At 45.7% G+C, this 22637-nt stretch overlaps 1 protein-coding gene across 1 annotated transcript in view; it reads left to right on the top strand.

Annotated features, from left to right (window-relative positions):
• Positions 1-22637, top strand: part of SPOCK1 (SPARC/osteonectin, cwcv and kazal like domains proteoglycan 1) — a 479285-nt gene that overhangs the window by 278486 nt on the left and 178162 nt on the right. The gene's annotated exons all lie outside the window — the stretch shown is intronic.

Here is a 22637-nt window from a genome sequence, read left to right as displayed (position 1 = left end):
AGGCTGGTGATATTGTGGTTTAGCATATGGCTTCTGGGGTCACCTAGCTGGGTTCGTGTCTGGGCTCTGACACTTATTAGTGTCCCTTTAGCAAGTTCTCGAATCTCTGGTTCTCATTTCCTTCACTCCTAAAATGAGAATTAATTGTTTTATCATTTTGGGACATTTGAGGATTAAATAAAACAACCCAAGTATGTTCCATAAGACATTGCCTGGCATGTAGTTAGTTAAGGCTAAATAAATGTCAGCTATGAACCGTAGGCTAGTCTCTGCTAGAATACCCTCAGAGATGGGAACCTTACTGCTTATGGGGGCAGGCAGCTCTTTTGAGACAAGGACATCTTCCTTTCACTGAAATGTATCGACTGCCTGAAAACCTCTCCTCATATGGCTTTTCTCTTTACTCTGACCAGTAGAATAAAGTCTGAATCTCACTATACCTCACGACATTTGAATGATTCATTCTTTCCCAAGTTACTGCTGTGTGCCAATTACTGTCCTAAGTGCAGGCAGCACAGCAGTGAATGAAAGAGGGGCTCCAGTTGCTCTCGTGAAGCCTGCAGTCTAACGTAAAAACAGCACTCGAATGCAGAAAACTGTTGTCGAGAAGTGAGCGGGGTACTATGACAGGGAATAAATCATTTTTGGATTCAGGCTTCTCACTTCTTAGGAGGAAATGTGTCAGCTGTATCTTGATGACAAGGAGGGTGCCAGCCAAGCAAAGGGCGAGGCAGTCACCTGTTGTGCAGAGAAGATAAACTGCGCTCAGGCCCAGGGGCGGGAACAGCTGAGCATGTTACGGGAATAGAGGGAGTGCTCCCGGAGTGTGCCGAGTGAGGGAGCAGTGGCAGGGCGTGAGATTGCAGGGGCTGGTAGAGGCCTATTTGGAATTTGGACTTGACTCAAAGGCAATATGGAACCATTAGAGGTTTTAAGTAGACAGGTCCAGCTGTTGGATGGGACCTGGATTTGATGGGGCTGGGAAGTGACACAGGATAAGAAGTCAGGAGACTAGTTGCAAGGCTGGTTTCAGTATTGCAGGTGAGTAGATGATGGCTGAGGGTTGAGTGCTAGAAGCATAAATAAAGAGGAGTGGGGAATTCAGGCTATGTTTTAAAGTTAGAATCTGTGGTGCAGAGTGATGGGTTGAACAAAGAGAAAAGAGGCGAAATTAAGGATGGCTCTTAGATTTCTACCTTGACCATCTTGACCATGAGGTGGAGGATGGTGCCATTAGTTCATGACTCCTGAAAACAAATTGATGCGTTTCCCTTTTGTCGGCCTGCTGCCTTGCTTCTCCATCAGAGCTGAGCCATTTCTGGTGAGATAGTGCTTTCTCCCAGACACAGTGTAGGGATGCATGCAGGTCTTTAGCATTTAATGTTTGTCAAGCTAGTGCTGAAGACTTTGTAGGCATGACATTAATCGATGCCTTATCACAAACCAAGAGCTAGTGATAATGAGTTCCATTTTACAGAGGAGCACACCAAGGCTTGAGTTGATTAGCTAACCAGCCCAAGACCACCTAACAAATGCATAGTATGAAAGTTGAAATCCAGACCTGTCAGGGTCCAGAGCTTAAGCTCTTACCCACTAGCTAGAGTTATTCCACATGTTGTCAGCATTCCATGTTTCAGAAGAATTCTACCTTCCCTCTCCTTTTGGAAGTGGTAGCACATCATTAATCCACATTACTTAAGAGGGATTTTCCATAATGTCCCTCCAATCAACCTGATTAATTTCTGAAGGAGAGACAGTTATGCAAGAGTGACTCGCTCTGAATCTGCGTAGTTTCTTGTTTACACATGCAACATTAAAAGCACCTGATAAATCAAAAAGTTGTAAGCCAAGTAGAGTAAATAATTTTTGTTGATAAATTGGTGAGATACTTTAAATTCATTTAAGCAGCAACATATGCAAAATTCTTAGGGATTAGAGAAACAGAATGATTTTCTCACTTAGCTAAAGCGTGCATTGCCTTTCAGGTAAATATGGTAATGTCATCTAAGGAGAAAACGGTAAATAGCAGTAATGATAAGGAAATCATATACTGAACATCACTAGTTAGAAGCAGTTCATAGACTTCCCTAGGGAGGGAATGATAAGATGCTCAGAAACAGCCTGGAATCTGTTTATTGCCCTTCTTCTTACTTTAAGAGAGTAAGTCTCATGCCTTTACCTTTGCCATCTTGATTTTGAGAAATGTTCTAATCCCAAATAGATAGTGATATTTAAGCTATCATGAAAGGTACCAGATCAGGCACCACTGTCCCTTCATCATGGGGCTGAACAATCATTTTTGGGTGGGGGGACATCCAGTTATCCTTTGACCATCAATGGGCAAGCCCAGACAAGTGTTCAAAGTTTATCAGCCATGCCCACAGTGTCAGTTACCAAATTTAGGGCATTATAAGAAAGTTATCAGTTAGTTATTTGTTAAACCAAGGTAATCATGAACCTAAATGAAGTTGCATTAAGGGTAATGTACTCATTAGGCATAAAATGGCTTGAAAAAGCCTAACTATCATCATTTCTTAGAATAACTCAAACCTCGGCTAAGATGGTTGACTTTCACCCTTGTGCAACAAGCAATCAGCATTTAATTAGTCAGGCACTTTGATTTGTTGATTAGAGCGCATCCAAGACGTGAATATGGATGGCGTTCCCCAAGCAACGTGTTCAGATCAGCCGACGCTTTCCTGAAGCTACTTGTCCAGCGAGTTTCAAAGGCTCACAATGAATATGGATGTTAGTGATTATTTATAGAATAACTCTTCTATTCCCATCCTTAGTCTTTACAGAGTTATTTTTGAGTTTACTGCGACCTGATTTTTAAATCCAGGAAAAGAATGCTTTGCTGTTATTTTACGTTTCAGAATCTGTGCTCCTCCAATGAAGGAGATGTCTCAGCCTGTGAACATCTAACTCACTTACAAATAGAGGAAAGGATTTTTGAATTCAAATGAAGCCTCTAAGTGTTATTCCATAAACTTTGTAGTCATTGCTTTTTCCTGGAGGCATTGATGTAAGCTGGAAACACTAAGAAATTGGTATGTTGTGTGCATTCGTGGACATGTACTCTTATGTGCATCTATATCAGGAAGCATAAAAGCAGGTCTCAGGTATAGCCGAAAACCAGCTCGTCCTACCCTTTAGCTTTGCTGGTTTGTCATATTGCATGATGCCTTCTCGTTTTCCTTTTTATTTCCATTACGGGAAGGACATTTTTTAACAACTTTAATATATGTTAGCAATACATTCACATGACAAGTGTTTTGTTGGGATTATGAACAACCAGACAACCATACCCTCTCTCATTACTCCTTTCTTCATTTCCCTTTCTACGTTTTGCTATTCTGTTACCGTGCTGGGATTGGCAGTTGTGAGGATTTGCCGTAGCTATGAGAGTCTGGGCTGTCATTAGAGGCTGGGTCATGAGAACGGGATCAGGATGATTTGGGAATGACTGTATCCAGTGACACAGAGCCTCATTCTGCTTACATGATTGAGCGTCCCTGTGCAATGGAGTGTGCAGGCACAGACTGTGACGTACTGGGCCAGGAGCCGAGGCACAGGAGCCACATCTGGGCCTCAGTTGGGTTGAGGGTTCTGTGGCCTGCTGTAATGCAATTTCAATCCATATATAAGTCACGTGGGTCTTCTCTTTTCATTTTCCCCTCCATGGAATGGAACTGGCTATATTTCTAACACAGATTCTTCAGAGCCGAGGGAAAGTTGATATTATGAAAATAATAACAGTATGAATCATTCACCGTGGTCTTTGCCCAAATTAGGATTAGCAGCCTTTCTCACTGGAGTACAAAATACCTTTTTTTTTCCTTCCATTTTTCTAGGGAGAAAGCTTATGCTGCCTTACTTGTTCAAACAAAGTATGCACATGAAGTATTTTCAGATGTTAGTACTGGAATGGGCACCAGGCCCTAGATTACATCCCAAATGTGACGTCTCTGGGACTTAGTTAATAAAGTTCTGTTTATATTAGCAGGGAGAATATTAAAACTCTCCCCCAAACAGCTTGAAATGTTATAGTGGCTTTGTTTCTGAGGCATAACAGGAATGAAGCACATTATTAATGTAGGAACAGTGAGGTGGAGCGGTCTTCCTCCTCCTTTAGAATCAAATGATGAGAATGGGCATTTGTGAAATTGACAGAGTGCTCTTTGGGGGGTGCTTATTAAAATCCTAACATCATTCCAGAGTTTTGTAGTGAATTCAATATCAGTTGTAATCCTATTAGGACTGTTTTGTTTTTTTAATCACCATTCCATCCATAGGGCCATTCCATGTGCATCCTATTTCTCTGCTGGCCCAGCCCTTCTGCTCTCTTTTGTTCCAATGAATTAATTCCTCTCCTTTTCTGTCAATCAGATCCCTCCCTAGCTTTCCCACTCAGCGTTGGGCATTGTCTTGCTGATGCCTTTTTTTCTTCCTGGGTCAACTCATGAGGACAGTTGCCTTGATGTCTATATTGTTCCTTTTCATTTTTTCCCCAGAAAGGTACAAGGGGCAACTTGTCCTCTGCCTTGTAAAGCAGAGCAGGCCTTGCTAAATAAATCCAGTTTCTATTCATAGTGCTACCATCTTAACTCCTCAATTCATATTCGCAGTGTTCTAAACAGAGGCCTCCTTATAGAGTCAGGTCTAGGTTCAAATTCCAACCTGGAGAGGCTTTCTAAGTACACTAAGCCTCTGCTTTCTTGTTTGTAAAAGGGGAATTTGTTTATCCATCCATCTATTCATCATTCAGGGAATAGCTGAGTACCTATTGTTTATCCATCCATCTATTCATCATTCAGGGAATAGCTGAGTACCTATTATGTGCCAAACACTGGTACTGTAGATGTGACAGTAAACAGACAAAATCCCTGCCTTCATGGAGTCTAGTTTCTGGGCAGGGAGACAATCAACAGTCAAACTAAATAAGTAAAATCTAAAGTCTTTTATAAGTGCCAAAGTGAAAAAATAAGGCAGATGTAAGTAAGAGGATGTAAAGTAGAGAGTTGATACTTTATTTCCTATTATTTTGGGTAGGATTGACATTTTAGGTAGGGCCAGGGAAGGCCTCACTGAGAAGGTGACAGGAGCAAAGACCAGACTTAAGTGAGGAGTCATGTGAAAGGACCATCCAGAAGAGGGAGCTGCAGGCACAAAGACCCAAAGGTGGCTGTGCACCTGGCTTGTCTGAGGCCATCGCAGGGACATGTGGAAGAGAGAGCATAGGGGGGCAGGATATTAGGAAATGAGAACAGAGGAATGATGAGCCATAAAAATACAAGGACTTAAACTTTACGCTGAAGAGTGTTAAAGCGCAGAAGTAGGGAGAGCACTTAGGAGACTCTTGTTCTAGTTCAGGGTAGGGATTATGGGGATTTGGACCAGAGTGGTGGTGGTGAAGGCAGTAAGATCGAGTTGAATTCTGGCTGTATTTTGGTGAATTTGCTAACAGACTCTGAGGGGGAAAGATTTTGGGGGAGGCTGGTTTGCCAGGGGTGGGTCAGGGGTTCGCTTTGAGACAAGTCAGAAGTTCAGCTGTTGATTGTTGGATGTGTTGGCTCCCTCCCCTGGTATTCAGACCAAGTTAGACATGTACAAGTTCTGAGAGTCATCAGCTTGTACTTGGTGTTTGGAGCCATCAGATCAGAGGAGATCACTCTGGGAGTAAGCGCATGCAGAGAAGCGAAGGGGTCGGGTGACTCAGACTCATGACTCAGATCTCCAGCTCAGAGTTGGGGAAGTGAGGAGGAGGCACTCAAAGAAGCTAAGAGCAAATTTCTAGAAAGAAGGAGGAAAACCTGTAGGGTGTGGTTTCTTGGACCCAGGTAAGGAAAGTGCTGAAAGATGTGAGAGAGATCAATGGGTTAAATGTGGCTGGTGGAGCAAGTAAAATAAGGACCTAGACCTGATGAGGTTTAGCTAGTGAGCACAGATAGCTGAGAGCCACCCTGGACACTCGTCAACTTTTTGCTCAACAAATTGGCTTTGTGGTGACTGGCTTTTTCCTGACGAGTCTGGACTTCGGAGGACGAAAACAAACTGTGGCTTGGAAGAGAATCCATGAGGTGAGACGCTGGGCCCGAATGGTGTTCGTGACGCCAGAGCTGTGCGTCGGACGGACACCGTGTTCTGCAGCACCGGGGGCTTCGTGTTAATGCCCAGCCTGGCTCTGTGACGGGTGTCATTGTCTGACAGAAAGCAGTAGTGTCTCCTGTCCTCAGGACCATCATGTGACAGGGTCCACAGACTCAGGATGAAGATGAGCTTTTGTCCCCTCAAGAGCTCGGTGTGAATGATATAAAATTCAATGAATATAACGGTGGACTAGAATCCACAAGTCAGAAGTGAATCCTGATAGCCCGTGGTGAGGTCTTTGGCGTATGGTTACAACAGCAGCACGAAAAGGATGATGCTAGGAGATTTTGCAAAATACTTTTGAGATTGGTAGTAATCTCATGTCAGCCACTAAAACAGATTTATTCTGATTTTTGAGTATTTATTCAGAAGAGTTATGTATAAAAAACGAGAACACACAAAAGTTAGAAAACATAGCTTAATTGTCATCTAACTCTAAGAAAGTAGATCTTACAAATAAAATCAGATGATTTGGCTACACTAAAATTAAAACATTATCCGTGTCAAAAATAAAACAGAAAATTAAGAAAAATATTTCTACAAGTAAGCCAAAGGGATGATAGCCTTAATATATAAAAAGTATTTATAGATTAAAAAAACTAAAATTTACTAAATAGACAAAACTATGAGTACAACATTGCATAAAAGAAATATAGGCAAATAATTAATGTGAAAAAATGTTTAACTTTGTTGGCATTCAACAAAATATAAAATAAGATATAGCCTTCTATTATGTTGGCTTATATTTTTTAAAGAGATAATGCTTACTTTCTTTTCTTCCTCTGATACCTATTTATCCAGCCCTTCAATATGTTAAGCACTGTGCTAGGCACCATATTAAGTTCTGGAAAGCAATTTGTCATATATTGAGAATTCAAAAAAGAAAAAAAACACACACAAGCTCTGTTAAACAGTAATTCATCCTTTAGAAGTTTGTCCTAAAGAAATAATTTGAAATGAGGACAAAGGCATATGTAGGAATACATTTATTACAGCATTATATATAAGAGCAACATTTGGTAAAAAATTATTATGGTGGATTGATTTTGGTACTATCATATGATGAAGTATCATGGTACCTTTTACATCAGGTTCTTAATAATTATGACAAGAAAAATGAAAACATGAGAATACAAAAAAGTTTATATTCTATGACCCCAACTTTATAAAAGAAAAACATTGGTATAATTATTAGGAAAACTAAAATGTTTATTTATGGACGGTGGCATTGCAAATTATTTTACCTTCCTTATTTTTTGTATCTTTCTGATTTTAAAACGTTTCAACAATAGTAATGATGATAATTGAAATAATGCTTACTGCATCCTTACCATGTGTCTGGTGCTATACCATGAACAGCATATTAAATAATCTCATTTAATTTCCACAACTAGGCCATAAACTGGGAAATATCATGTCCATTTCATGGGTGTAGAGATTGAACTCTTGAGAAGTTAAGGAGCTTGACGAAGGCCAGACAGCAGTTAGGAAGTAGTGCTGGATTTGAACTCATTTACTCCATATTGGGATGTACTATTACAAATTGATCTCAATGAAAATATATTACTGTGACAATGAGAAAAGAACCTTTAGAAAATTTTGAAGGAATATACTGTATTCTAAAATTTGATTTTGAAGCTTATGTATTTTTGTGGAGAAGTAGTATTAGGATTTTTCTTTTATAATGGAAGCTGGAATGTGAGTATCTAGTCTGTGCCAGGCATGCCAGCACGTTCTCTTCCTTATCTTCACGACAGCCTTGGAAGTAAATACTGTGATTCTTATCATGCCTTTATGCATGAGAAAACTGACCCAGAGTGGCACAGTCACTTGTCCATGATCACATAGCTAGAATTCAAGGTAATTCTGCCTCCTTTCTTAACAGGTGCCCTCAAACCTCCAGCCATCCCCAAAGGAACGTATCCCTGATATTCTAACCAGCATGCACTCACAACTCTCTTCTCCTGCCCAGCTACAGGGGACAGTGAACTTGGCTGAGCTGAATCACTTCCCTTGGTGCAGATAGTCTGGGTGATGGCTGACATACGGTTCACACATCTGGAGCTGTAGGCCACCCCCGCATCATGCCATGCCCACTAAGCTGTCCAAGCTCAAGGCTCACCTGCTGTAGCATAGCCCCATCCTGCGTCCTTGGCCCGAGCCCCCACATCTCCCTCTACGGCCTGCCTGGTGGGGGTGACAGTGATGTTAGCGCTGGGTCTCAGCTAAATCCGTGGCCGCCTATAAGCTTTGTTAAGATACCTTTTTAAAACAAATGGCTATTAGGCAAAACCAGAGCACTGCAGTTACCTTTTTAAATGTTTGTAAGATTCAAGTAAATTGCTCAGCCCCTCTATCAAGGCGAGCTGGCATGGTTTTACCCGTGTGAGAGAGCCTTCCCTGGAATCCAAACCACATTAGTGGGTGGAGAATCATTAAACTTGGAAAGACGCATCGTTATAACTTGGAGGGGGGCTGGGGGAAGCATGTGCACAGGGAAAGGGGAGGCCGAATTGGCTTATTTACTTCAGTTTTTTAAGAGGGTCATTTTACATTGTTAGAGTGAGAAGAAAACAAAAGAAGTGATGGATGACCCCTCTGCTGCATGGAGAATTTAATCACGGACTGCTGCCCGCCGTTCTGTCTTCCTAATGCACACGCTGGACGTGGAAGGAGTCTGAATCGCACTGGGGGAGAGAGCGGCTGCTCTTAGCATTTTGTTGTTGTGCTTAAACCTGTCGACTCCAACCAGACAGGACCGACCGGGGTTCCTTGGGCTTCTGTACACAGTGTCAGCATCCTTTATCAGATAGCTCTAACCAGGAATGGCGACTGACCTGCTATGGAGGGATCAGATGGGATCTTTCCACTGAGTGCTGGTTTCCCTCTGGACCTGGGAGGACAGTGGTCCACAGGGGCCCCCAGGAAGAGGGAGAGAACTACCCTCCTGGAAGGAAAAGAAGCAAGTCCTGGGTTAGGGAACAGGGCTCTCGGGGGGAAATGGAAGCTGTGGAGGAAAGACTGGAGCCAGGAGGAAGGAGGGAGGAAGACTCGGTTCTGCTCTGTAAAATCCCAGACAGTGGAGTTTACAGAGCCCACATCTCTTGATCTGCCTGGTACAGGGTGACACAGGCCTGAGTCTGGAGAGAACAGACGGGTGCCCTTGCCCACCTCTCCACCCTCATCACTGCACATGCCACCTGCCACTCTCTGCTTCCACAGAACTGAATTGCTGCAGTTCCACTGACAGGGCGTGTGTTCTGCTACCTCTGGGCCCTTGCGTGTGCTGTTCCCCCTGCCTGAACACTCTTCCACGCCCTTCGTCTGGCTAATGCCCTCTTGTCCTTTGTGTCTCAGCTTCCCTTGGGAAGCCTCCCCATCTGTGGATGGCCCTAGACACCCTGCATGTCCCCTGAGCTGTAGCCCTTCTTACACGGTGCTCTGTGGCCTGCTCACTTATCGATCTGCCCCCTGTACCCTGAGAGCTGGGCACAGTGCCAGGCACAGCCAATACTTAATACCTCATTAATGAAGGTGAATGACCAAGGCCCTGATGCTGCTGCTCTCCCTTTGGTGTTGAAAAGGGTTACTGATTCTAACGCACATTTATTTGTTGGTGATACTGTATGGAGTGGCAAGCCCTGCCTTCTGGGAATGTTCAGTCTGAAACAGGCATATTAGCATATCAGATACACTAAAAACCAAGACCCAGAGCATCCTGTGAACTAAATGAGCAATTAGACACTTTCCCATTTTGCCCAACAGAGTGAGGTGTGCATTTGGGCGGGAGCGGGTGGTGGGGTGGAGAAGCTGTGCAGAGCTGCCTGTAGGAGAGGAGCGTAGACCCAGGCCCATGTGGGGGCTGGGGGAGCCTGAGGTTATCGACACGATTGCAGTGTCATCTCTCACCCATTCTCATTTCCACACTATTAAATCTGCCTTTCGTAATGTATCCTTAAAGGGGAAATAAATTACCAGCACCCTGTACCTATAGCTGCTGTGTTATTACCGCTAATGTAACTTCTCAGGGGCAGCCAGGCGCTGTTCATATTTCATAGTCATTTGCACCCCCAAAGCTATATTGAGCTATCAAGTATTCATGGACACCATCTAGACCTCCCATTTTTTTTTTTTTTCTGCTGGTTGTACCTAAAGGTTTGAGGGCAGAATTAAGCATGGGCTGCATTACTACTTGGGGCTTCAGCTCTGTCCTTTCCATCCCTTTCTTAATTGGATTATTTCATCAAAGGCAGGCACCAGGCATGGCTCATGAAAGAATTCTCATGATATTCTATGGTAGCAGCCCGCTACACCTCTGGGGAGGTGTCTGTGTCTCACTTCATTTACTAGAGAGTGGTGCTGGGGTGGTTGGTCCTGGATGTCCCTGGGTTGACCAGATGTTTCTTCTCCACTACGCACTCCAGTGCTTCCATCACCCAATTACTCTAATCAAGAAACTGGACATCAAAGTGCCTCCTCCCCATCCATCAGTTCCACCGGCCCCAAACATCCCATCGACACCCGAGGCATGTTAAGGCACCTCCAAGACACACGTGGAGTCTGTCCACTTCTCATTATCTCCAGTGCCATCCTCCCTCCCACCCTCTCTTGTCTGGGCTATTTCAGTAACTTCCTAATTGGTCCACCTGTTTCCTGTCCTGTCTCCCCCCGCCCTTCCCCAGTCTGTTTGCCACACAGTCATCAGAGTGACACTTCTTTATAATTGCTGTATTTTAAAACATACCTCTGTATCTGCCTCCCAGCTTTAACACAGCCGTGTCGGCTTCAGATCATTTATGTAAAGGAACAAAACAACATAGATGTTAGTGAAGATCCCAGGATGCTCTTCTCAGACCTCATCCTCTTTCTGCCCCAATTACAGTAATCAATTTTTGATGCCCTTGTATGTTTTACTATGTACGTATCTGTAAATAAACATACGTGGTGTTGTTTTGCATGTTCTAAATCTCATGTAAATGCTATCACACTGTGGTTTTTTAAATCTCAACAAATTTTTGAGGTTTATCCATGCCGATTCATGTAGTTCTTGCTCATTCACTTTAGCTCTTGGGTGATAGTCTATTGTGTACGTGATTTATTAGTCTATAATTCTGTTGGTGGATATTGAGTCATTTTTTCAAAGTGTAAATCAGATTGTGTTTCTCTCTTGCTTACAACTCTTCAGTGCCCCCAAGGGGAGGCTGTCCCAGTCCCTATAGCCTCCTTTGGTTGTGCCCATGCTTGTGACTGCACTGCCCAACACAGTCAGATACCGGGAGGGAGGTGGCCCTGGGAGGCGGAGAAATCCTTACTTAGGCTAACTCTAGGCCTTTCTTTATTGCCACCTGACAGTGGCTGCTCTTGATGATGATCGACAGATAACAGTGGACTTCGTTGCCCTGGGCCTCAGGTCGGGAGAGCTGCTTAGCCAGGCTGACGTGTGCTGGGCCTGCCTGTAAGACTTGCTCCCCTGCACAGCCCTGGAAAGGAGTCTCTGAGCTTGTTTTTCACACTGTTCCCTTTATGATCACCCCTTTCCTGTACCTTTTCCATAAGGGCAGATGGTGAGTTTGTTGTAGTGCACACACTGGGGATTTTCTGGAGCCAAGTACCTCAGCTTTAAGACTCATGGGCTTTAGGGACTACTCCCTGCCCCCCCCCCCCAATTACTCCATCCCTCCACTGTCTCCAGTGACCTTGCCTAAAGCCAGTGGGACTCAGTAGAATGGTGGCTTGTAGAAAGCCCGTTTTTCATAATGAGAAGGCAGCTCCAAGCTTTTACCTGGGAGAACTGATACTCTGTGGATCCTGGAAGGGCGTGATCGACCTGTTGGTACTACAGGTCAGGTTCTACGGCCCTTCAGAAGGAAACTCGTGGTTCACTCAAAGGTTTTGAACCACCAGATGAAACCTGTCTTATTTTAAACAAAGATTTGCTTGTCCCAAGCCTAAGTGCGTTGAACTTCTCAGCTCAGCCCCTAGTTACATGCTGTTACGGAGTCCGCTGCAGCAGCGTTTCCATCACAGAGCAGGCCTTCTCTGGACACGGGCGTGAGCGAGATGCTGTGGTTTGCTTAGTGAGGATCACTGAAAAGGGGGGCGGAGGGAAAGGAATGTAACATTCACTGAGGATTTGCTATGTGCTTCGTTAGCCATGTGTTAACTTATTTAATCTTCATAAAATCCATTTGTGGGATGTTTTATGTTGCTCATTTACAGAAGCAGAAACACTCAGGGTCTTGCTCAAGGTCACATAGGCAGGAAGCACTGAAGTCTTTCTTCTGTGTCAGATAAGCCCTCGTTTAAGCTGGCCCGGCAAACGAGCCTCCACGAAGCTTACAGTGACCATTGCGCCTTCCCAACCCCCAGGCCTCTATCCTTTCCTGCGGTCTGGCGGAGACACAGGAAAGTAGCTGATGTTATCTTCTGTAGTTTGGTCCAGGGCTTAGAAGGCGTTTTCTTGGAGTGGAATTGTGTCCTTTCAGAACAATGCTGGTGACCACAGGGGCTATCCAAAACAGATAATTGGAGCAAGAACAGGGATCCTTGTTTCCACCAGGGGGAGCTCGGGAGACAGGGTGGCCCCTGAAAGTGTTCTGCCTGACTTATCAGGCTTCTGTATGGTCTGAGAGTTCTTTTGTTAAGAAAGGGTGACTTGAGCCTGTTCAGCCACCCTACACGTGCATCTGGACTTAGGGAGGCATTGTGCTGCGAGGACAGGGACTTTTGGACCCCCAATAATCACTTTTGTTCTGCAGTGCAGATAAATTTAGTCTCAAAGGGAGTTTGCTTCCATGTGCTGCCGTCTCCACTTCTGCCCCTTTAGAAGACTCTGTTTCTCATGGCTTATCAGGATGGAGCACTGCATTTTGTTACTGCCTGTCTTGTAGCAATACCACATTCATTTTGTTTTCAATTACTGGGATGTACCTTGAAAGGTCTTATCTCATGGAGACACAGCTTGCACCTTCTCTGTGCAGTATTTCTCTGCAGTTCTGCCTGAGCCTTCTTAGATGCTGGCCTGGCTCACATCTATTTTCTGTCCTCTTAGTGAGATGGCCTCCTCTGGGCACCACTGGGGTCCATCACCTAATCACACACCAATCCCCGCTGAGTTCACCTCATTTCTGTCTGAAAATTTTATTTATTTTTCTATTTTATTAAGGCTTAGGAGCCTCAGAGGGCCCTGGATTGAAAAAAGAAAAAACAATTGTTACAAAACTGTCAGGTATTAAAGTCATACAAGTGTAGCTAATTTGTCTGCTTCTATTTCCGGAATTAAAAAGAGAAACTCAACAAATTAAAATAATTGCTAAGACTCCTCCAGTGCTGGAGCCGACACCATCTCCTTGAGAAGTTTCCGGATCCCGCCATGGCTCAGGACCCTCAGGTTTCCTCTTGGGAGCAGCCAGGCACTGGGGGCAGGCAGCCGGTGGCTGTCGTCTGGTAGCAGGGACTTTAGAGAAGGTGGCCTCAGCCCTGGATGGAGTGGAACTTATGTAGGCCTTCGTAGGCCTCCATGGCAAAGAAAAGAGGAAATAAAAATATCCCTGGCCACCCAGGGCACAAGACATGCAGTTTCTCTTTTGTTTCAGCCTCTATTTCTTCTCTCTCTCTCCTCACTGAACCTTTTCATTTCCTCCTCTTTTCCGCTCTGCCCCTTCCTGTGTCCTTCCATTCATTCACTCTGTGCCATCCGCTCTGCTGAGTACTGGAGATACAGTGGTCAGCAAAACAGACAGAAAACAGTGATCACACGCATAGTTCTGTGACGGGAATATAGTAGTCCCCCCCATACCCACAGTTTTGCTTTCCACGTTTTCAGTTACCTGCAGTCCACTCTAGTCCAAAAATATTAAATGGAAAATTCCAGAAATAAGCAATGCATAAATTTTAAATTGCTTGTTATTCTGAACTCTCACACCATCCCACCAAGGACACACATCATCCCTTTGTCCAGTGTAGCGCTGTATGCACAGCACAATAAGACATTTTGAGAGAGAGACCACATTCATGTAACTCTTGTTCCAGTAATTGTTATAATTGCTCTATTTTATTAGTTATTGTTGTTAATTTCTTACTGTGCCTAATTTATAAGTTAAACTATCAGAGGTATGTATGTATAGGAAAAAACAGAAAAAACAAAGTACATGTAAGGCTTGGTACTAGCCGTGGTTTTAGGCGTCCGCCAGGGGTTTTAGAATGTATCCCCCACAGACAAGGGGGACTAGTGTATGTAATTTACCATGATGGAGAGTAGGGACAGGGTGGTCAGGAGTGGCATCTCTGGGATGGGGACATTTGTGATGAGGCCTGGGGAATGAGAAGGAGCCAGGCATGAGAACATCTTGAGGGACAGTGCTCTAAGAGGGAGCGGCAGTCTCAGGGCCCCCAAGCAGGACAGACCTCGGGCTCCTCTGGGAACCTCAAGAGCATTGAACGTGAAGATGAAGAGGGAGGGGCGAGGGGGAGGTATAAGATTTTAGAGAGGTTGGAGCCAACGTGCTTATTTCTTGATTCTCGCGAAGCAGTCCATGGCCTTAGTGTCGTTCGCCTTCCGTGCTCATCCCCTGGGCTGGGTTTTGATGTGGCTGCCCTCATAGTCTCTGCACTGGGCTGTGAAAGGGACGTTTGATTTCATCGGCTTATGGGTGTTGGTGTAGATTTTATTTAAATCTCTGCAGAGCTCCAGCCAGCAGCTTGGGGTAGGGGAGGTTTTCACCTTCTCCCACAGTGGGCCATGTTGGGTGACCAGGAGCTGATGGAATGTTCTGGAGCAAGAAAAGGAAGGAGTTGGGGGCAGCCCATGTGGTCAGGAGTAACTTGAGCGGGGCCAGGAGAGAGAAGGGCTGTCTGTGGCTGGACACCTGGGTCATTCAAGGAGAGTGGCATGAATGCTCCTGCCCCAGGCTCGTGCCTGTGTCAGCAGCTCCCTTGGACTCTGGCTCGATAGCCACATCTCATGAGCTAATGTCGCTAGCCTCCTAAACACAGCTGGAGGCTGGACTTAGATGCAAATGTTTTGCCTTAGAGTCTGGGCTTTCAGCCTCCCTTGTGCTACGGATAAGGCCTTCATTGTTCTCTGGGTCACTGATGCCCCAGAGCAGTGGTTCCCAGACCCCATCCCCAAACAGAATGCGAACTTAAAGGTGCAGAGTCTTGGGCATGGCCACCAAGATTTGGATTTCCAGAGGTGAGATCTAGGAATCCATATTTTGTCATACGGTCATATCTGAGAACATCGCCCCAGTTACTTAAACCGTGAGTAACGGTTTCCAAGCCAGGATGTCTTCCATGTCTCTTCACCTCACTTTCATCTTTGTAGAATTGGCCGTTCCTCCATTCGCGACCCCATGCGGGTCACTAAACACCATATGTAGACTTTCACATCTGCTCACTCCACTTGCCAGATGCTCACTGAAGGCAGGTACTGGGTCTTTATTCACACATAGTCTCTGCCATATGGTGAATACTTTGTAAAGATTTGTGGGATTAAGGGATGTTTGAAAGGATATATTTGTACATAATGAAATGTCGTGTGTTTACATAATGAGTTACCCGCTCTTTCCTTGTCAAGACTATGTGGGATCTTAATGGGTTCTCAGGAACACAGTGTTGGTGCCTTGTACCTAATAAATATACTAGTTTTTTTTTTTTTTTTTCCTGAAATCATGGGAGTGGCTCTCCTCCAAACCATTCACATTCCTTCACCAAGTCTTTATGAAAGTTGATGACCTGGACCAGAGGTGGTTGGCCAAAGTCCAGGGTATGTGAATCTAGAGAAGAGGACATCTGGAGTTTAAGAGCTTAGCCTGATGGTGCCACGGCTGGCTGTACCGGCCATCTGGAGACCTTCAGCCCAGGGACTCTTGACTGAGCCCCTGCAGCAGGCAGGCATCCCTGCCCTAGCCAGAGGGACAGGTCATGCCCTTAGGGATTTCATAGTCTATTGAGAAAAACAGACCCAGAGGAGAAATGTTGATACAGAGGTTAAGTGTGAACAGGGAGATTATTCAGACAAGGACTCTGAAACCCAGACTGGAGTGTTGGGTGAATCCAGGCTATGTCTCTGTGACCTCTTTGGCCTTCCTTATAGTAGAGATCGTAATAGTGCCTGTCATACACATGCCGTAAAGACTGACGCATATTTGTGGAATAACCGAGAGCTCAGACACTGTTTAGGAAAAGCTTCCCAGAAAGGGAGCCATCTTGAGTTGTGTTTTAAAGAACAAATAAGATTTATACGAGAGAAGAGAGGCGCTTCAGGTGGAAAGAGCTGCGGGAACAAAGACGTGGAGGTGTGTGTGGCATACAAGGGAAGAAGCAGGCAGTTCGCTGATTATCGGAGCGTGAAGTTTCAGGTGGGGAGCCACAGATGGTGAGGGCTGCAGAGATGTGCTCTACTGAGCATTTTAAACTTTGTTTCTGAATTGGTGGTATGGAAGAGGTTAAGCAGAGAAGTGGCATAATCGACTCTGTGCTTTACATATGTTCTATATCCAGAGAGAGGCTTTGAACTCTTAGCTCTGTGTTAATCAAGCTGTGGGTCTTTTTCCATGAACATCCTCTTGCAAAGTTATTTAAGATTATTGTCCTCATGTTCCTTTTAACCGATAATGGAGGTTCGGCAGATGAGTGCTTGGGGACTGGAACACTGAGGGCATGTCAGCTTCCCGAGCAGGTCTGGTCTGCCATGTCCCGCAGTCTCCTGGAGGATGAAAGGAAATCGTCAAGCAAATCCTAATCAGATTTCCCAGGCAGGCATCTGCCTGCCTGATTTAGATTATCATACATTATCCTCAGCTTGGAGAACTTGTGATGGTGGCGAGATTAGCTCACACTTTGCATTTGCTCTGGGAGTTTAAACAGCAGCAAGCCTGTTTGTCAGCTACTGCTCCAAAGTTTCCAGCCTCCATGGGGACTGTGCTTCCAGCTCTGAATCATGTTTTATTCAAATGCAGCAGAGGAAAGGTACAAAACTGATGGCAAGCTGGAAGCCTCTAGGATTGAGAAGCTTACATTGGGGCTCCTCTCAGTCTTGCCCTGTGACTGTCTCTCTCATTTTCTGAAAACAGCTGGAATTTGAGAGAGCCCGATTCTGTGAGCTGAACCACAGTCCACTGTTGATTGGTGCTTCTAGTCCACCCCAATTCCCATGGCTGTTGGAGTGAAGGACTCTAACACAGATCCCTTTATGTCACTCTCCTCCCCAGAAACTGAGAGTGGCTCTCACTGATTACGGAATAAAGTCCAAATGTACTAGCACAGTGTTTATGGTTCTTTTCTTCTCATTAGGCTTTTTTTTTCTACACAGAATGCCTCACTTCTACCTGCTGGAAATCTCACATGTTCTTCAGTGCACGACGTAATACTTTTTTCCTCCAGTGAGCCTTTCCATTTCTTCTAGGTGACATCCGTGCTTCCCACTGGTGTTTTTGGGTTTGCATTAGAGTCGTTTGTGAGACTGGCATTTTAAAGTGGAAGATCCTTGAGATTATGATCTTGAGGTCACCTCAATTCCCACAGACTTATATGTACATAGGATCGGAGTCTATTCTAAGCCTAACCCGACCATGACATCCACTTGATCACACATTATTTCAGTTTTTCATTTTAAGGACCAGGAGAGTTAGCAGCTCATTCATGGGTTTTTTTGTGTTTTTCCATTTTCCCAGTGCCTGATCTCTGGGGCTTTCTATTTTGAGACTGTGTTCATCAGTGTGTAGGAAGGAGAAAAGCTAGGAGGGGGAGAGGCCCCTCACAGCTCTGACCTGAATATTCTGGAGCCACTGGCTCACCTGGTTTTCTTTCAGCCAAATGGTAGTGTTGGTCATAGCTGGAGGCTTCTGTGGGTAGCCAGGGGAATGGTGCCAAGGAATCCGCCCCTTGGAGCAGGAGCTGTCATTTTCTGAGTCTTGCAGCAGGATCTTTGGAAAGTAACCCAACCCTCCTCCCCCACCTTCAGGCTTAGGAAGCTGGAGATTTCTTGAATTTGATGTCATCTCCTATAAAGCGAGGGTCATAATGTATAACCCAGAGTCACTGAGGAATGTGATAAGTGAAGTAAGGTACTTCAGAGAGCCAAATATCTCTTATTCCTCCTTCATCTCACTCCAGTCTTCACCCTCTTATTTAAACTGGCTAAAGACAGACTTAGAAATGTTATTACAAAAGATAATTAATAGTAGCTTCTTACACTTGCATCTTTCTGGCTTGTTTTACACAGCATGTTACACTCAACCCAGTAAGTGCTCACGGGTGCCGGTGTCCCGGGTTCTGGGCCAGCTGTGCAGGAGGGCGGTGGAGGGGGTTAGGCTGGAGCTCTCGCCTTTGCAGCTTCCTGTGCATCTCAGCTCAGCCACCTCGTGGCTCTGTCACCTTGGGCAAGCGATTGAATCCTTCTCAGCCTCAGTTTCTTCACTGTAAATCTAGATACTGGCGTTATTCTGAAGATGAAAGGAGATGGTTCCTGTGACAGTCTGCTGCCTGGCATCTGGTGAGGGCACAGCCCCTGTTAGTGAGGGGCCGTGGAGAAGGGGGGCAGGGCATCAGGCCCCAGGCCCCAAGGAGGGCCCGGCCCAAGGGAGTAGGGAGCCTTACCTATGATTAATCCCCACAAAAGCCCTGTGAAGTAGATAGAGCCAGTCTTAGTCATCCTTCCTTCTCGGGAAAGCCAGGGGCCTGCCCCGAATCTCACAGCTGGCGAGTGGCTGACTGGGGCTTGAAGTAGGTCTGCTGCCTGCACACTTGCTCCCCAACTCGAGGAATGGACTTCAGTCCATCTCTGCTGGGGAAAGAGCAGGCAGACAGTCTATTATGCTATGCAGGACTTAGGCTGCTACTGGGAGGAACTTTTGGCCATAAACGTGGTTAGAAAAATAGGTGCCATGAGAAGGTACCCCTCCCTTAGAGGAATGGTTCCAGGGCTCCAGGATGCCTCAGCAAAGCAGAGGGAACAAGAGGCCCCTGCAGCCCCACCATCCCTGGAAGCCTGTGATTCACCCTGTGTGACAACTTTTTAAATGTGTACGTTAAGTAATTGGTGGCGTTATGCCTTATGAAGGAGAGCAAATGGTTATGCCTTTTCTGAGACAGAATCAGAGCTTAGATCAGATGCTCTCACAGGAACTCAGAGCTGGGACTTTATTTTTAGATCAAATTGGTAAAAGGGAGAAGGTATCTTTTTTTTTTTTTTTTTTTGCTGAGTATAGATATAGAAAACTGGTCCCTTTAATTTTTAACCCATTATGGGTGTGGTTCTTGTTCTTAGGAGACTGGAGATGGATTCTGCCTTTTCTGCCGAGTCCCTATTTTGTAATCAAACTCTGTTTAATATTATTAGGAAAAATAATACCAGAGTTTAAATAGCCTAAATGGCCTTAGAAGTGCTCCAAAGCCAGTCACTTAATTAATCAACTTGGAAATGGAAGTCACTACCCAAAATGTCATCATTTTTCTGCACACCTTCTCTTCTGGACCAGGTGCTGTGCCAGTCTGTGGAACATTTAGCCCTTTATTAAGGTTCTCCTGAACTCCTGCCATGTTCCAGGAACTTTTCTAGACCCCGGGGATGTAGTGGTTTGCATAACAGAAAACATTTCTGCTCTCCTGGGCGTGCATTCTACTGGGAGAGATAAATGAGAAAATATCAAATAATGCTAAATGCTACAAAGGAAAGTCAGGATGATATGATGGAGGTGGCTTCTTTAGAAAGAGTGGTTTAAGAGGGTCATTAGGAGACAGGCAGGTTGTGAGTGGCAAGAAGGAGCCAGCCATGCCGTGATCTGGGGAGAGCATTCCAGGCATGGCAAAGGCTCTAAGGCTGAAACCAGCGTTCAGGCACAGGGCAGAAGGAGGACAGGACGTAGTGGCTGGAGCAGAGCGGGAGAGGGCCAGAGATGAGGGCAGAGAAGGGGGCCGGGGCCAAATTGTGTCAGATTTTATAGGCTGTGGGAGCAGCTTTCCAAGTCACTGGAGAGATTTTAGGCAGGAGAGGGCCATAATGGGTTTCCCATTTCTAAATGACAGCTCTGGCTGCCACGTGGAGGGGATATAACAGGACCCAGTTAGGAGGCTGCTGCAGGTGTCTAGAGAGGCGAGGAAGATGGAGAGAAGAGGCCATGTGTAGGACGTGTTTGGGAAGTGGTCACTGAGACTGATCAGTGGCATGGTTGTAGGAGGTGAGGGGAAGTGGGGAGTCAAGGTGGCCTTTGGGTGTCTGGCTTCTGGGCCAAGTGGGTGGTGCTGTCATTTACTGAGATGGAAAAGACTGGATGAACAACAAGTTTTGCAGAATTGAGAATGTCGTATTTGAATGTTAAGTGTGAGCTCTCTACTGGACAAGTGGGAGTGTTAGAACAGCCAGCACTCACACCGTTGGGCACTCGGGAGGGGTCAGGCTCAGAGATGTAGGCACGAGGTGCAGCCCTGCCCTCAAGGAGCCCAGTCTACTTGTGAGAGCCAGGGAACCTTCCTTCCTTTCAACGTAGCACTAAGGTGCTGCCCATTTCCCCTCCCACAAGCTCAAGTGTCCTGTGACACTTGCCATCATTCCAGAATGAACCCATGCATCCACTTGAGGGCACAGGACTGGTATGAGGGTGGTTCCAGCTCTGCTCTCTCAGAGGAAGGTGAGCTGGTTGGGCTGTTGGTAGCCTCTGTCATCCCCCAAACTCCATCAGAAGAGGACGTTGGGCTTCTGAATTTATTTCTCGCTCTGCTATTCAGTTATGCAAAAAGTCAAGTCTCGTGACCTCCCTCAGCCTAGTCTCCTTACACGTGCGATGTGCATGAACGATGCTTTCCTCATGGGAAGTTGTAGGGAAGGCTTGTGATCAAGCGCCTGGTGCATAACAGACATCACAAACATCACAAACTTGATGGCTCCTTTCCCTATGAGACGATGGTGCCAGCAGTGGTACTTGTGTGACCAAGAATTGGAACAGTCGAGCAGTTCTTTCACTGGTTCCATGAAGTGTGTGTTTACCATGTGCTAAGCACAGGGGGTTGAGAGGCAAACAGACAAAGTCCCGTCCTTGTGAAACTCGAAATCAAAGATAAACAAATAGATAAGCCAATTTCCGGGCAGTTTCATCCAAGCAGCTGGAGGGTTGCAGGCCTCTTGGAGGAGGTGTCCCTGGCTGCGAGCTGGCCGTGAGAGGGGCTGACCGATCCGAGGGCTGGGGGTGAAATGGCCTCAGACATTCATCTCTCCAAAGCTGCTGCCTTCTCTCTGCTTATCTGCCAGGGGTTTGGAGGTGATTTCCAGAAGGTGGCCATGGTGCAGGCACGTTCCCCTCTCAACCTGTGCTCTTTGAGGCCATTCTGCTTCCTGATGGCCATACTGTTTCTTACCTGTATGGCTCCACGTGGAACAGGGGGCCGTGGGCCTACCTGGCTTGCCTCTTTAAACCCCCATTCGGAAGGCTTTGTGGTGGGTTCTCTCCTTCCCCCTCCTCCCTCTCATTGCTCCTCATTTCTCTCTGCTGTCTGGCATCTTTTAAAAAGACTCTTCAAATGAATGCTTGGGGCTCCCCTTCTTCTTATCTTGGTGTCTGATGATATTTTCGTGGAAACTTTTTTTAAGGTGAGTTAATGCGAGAGTTTTAAACTTTGTCTTACAGGTTCTCCATTTTTGTTCCCCTCTGAAACCTCCTTAAGCCTCTTTTCCCTGAGTCTGTGGGTCTGTCCTTATCTGTTTTTCTTCACTCCCTCTTGATTCTACCTTTCCCCTCCTGCCTTCCTCCTGGGTTTTCTCTTATCCTTTCTTTCTCTCTCCCAAAGCTGGACACCTGAGCTCCTTAACCAGCAGCCGCCAAGGGCTATTTCCCAGTGAAGAGGCCTCTGGACTCCTGCCACCCCGACCCCTTTGAAGATGCCTTTGATAGTGTGGGGATGGCCCCTGGCACACCTGGGACTGCTTTGCCCGCTGGCTGAAGTTGCCCTGATTTCAAAGAAAGCAAATGTTGTCTTTAACGCCACATGGTGGATTTTCTTCGAGAGGAATTTCTTCAGATACTGAGAAAAATGCACACCTGACATTTGATTATGGAGGGACGGAGGCTGTTCCGCAAGGCCATGCACTCAACCTCCCTCCTCTGGGCACACTGTGTCCAGCCTGCTATTCATTAATTAATTCCTGTCATCTCTAAGGATTTACCCCCTTCTGTAAGGTGCAGTTCCAGGCTTTAGGGGCCACTGAAACATTCCTGGCAAAGGAGGATATGATGTGAACCTACGAAAAAGGAAAGCAAAGGGAATGGTGTCAGACCTGATCACCACCGCCTCCCCCACCAGGAATGCTCCTGGGAATGTCATAGGAAGGGGGCTCAGAGTCCTTGGGACTTTTTGACATTGCGTCAACTATCGGTGCATTTGATTAACCGTATATCATTAATTAGCCCCTTAAGCAGTTTGTTAGCATCCTTTTTCTTCTCTATCCACACCAGCCTTCAGCCTGTCCTACCGCTATGGCTGGTTTGTAGTGA

This window comes from Pteropus vampyrus, unplaced genomic scaffold, assembly GCF_000151845.1.
Source record: "Pteropus vampyrus isolate Shadow unplaced genomic scaffold, Pvam_2.0 Scaffold74, whole genome shotgun sequence".
NCBI lineage: Eukaryota > Metazoa > Chordata > Mammalia > Chiroptera > Pteropodidae > Pteropus > Pteropus vampyrus.
This window is presented reverse-complemented; position numbering and strand designations above follow the sequence as displayed.